Source organism: Egretta garzetta, unplaced genomic scaffold (genome assembly GCF_000687185.1).
Source record: "Egretta garzetta isolate BGI_Z169 unplaced genomic scaffold, ASM68718v1 scaffold88, whole genome shotgun sequence".
Lineage (NCBI taxonomy): Eukaryota > Metazoa > Chordata > Aves > Pelecaniformes > Ardeidae > Egretta > Egretta garzetta.
The window spans coordinates 3,096,915-3,097,239 of NW_009260408.1; positions in this window are offsets into that span (position 1 = coordinate 3,096,915).

The following is a 325-nucleotide window of genomic DNA, read 5'->3' on the forward strand; positions in this document are numbered from 1 at the left end:
CTTTACTGGAGTCAGGCAGAGCGAGAGAGCAGAAATCGAGCCGATAATTTTCTTTTTCGTTCTGATTTCTTTCTGTCAGAGATATATTGCAACCTAGGTATGGAGGAGGAGGAGGAGGAGTGTGGAAGGATTCAGTGGGGTGTCTTCCCTCAAATCTCGGCTCTTCTGTGCTCCTAAATCCCTTAGATGTGATCTGATCAACAATTGAGCTCCAACTGATGTGTCTGCCCTTAGGTCCTAGGCTGATCTTTCAGATACAATTTAAATTTGATGTTTTGATTGGCACCCACTTGAGCTGCAAGCGCCGCCCCGCGCCCCCTCCCTC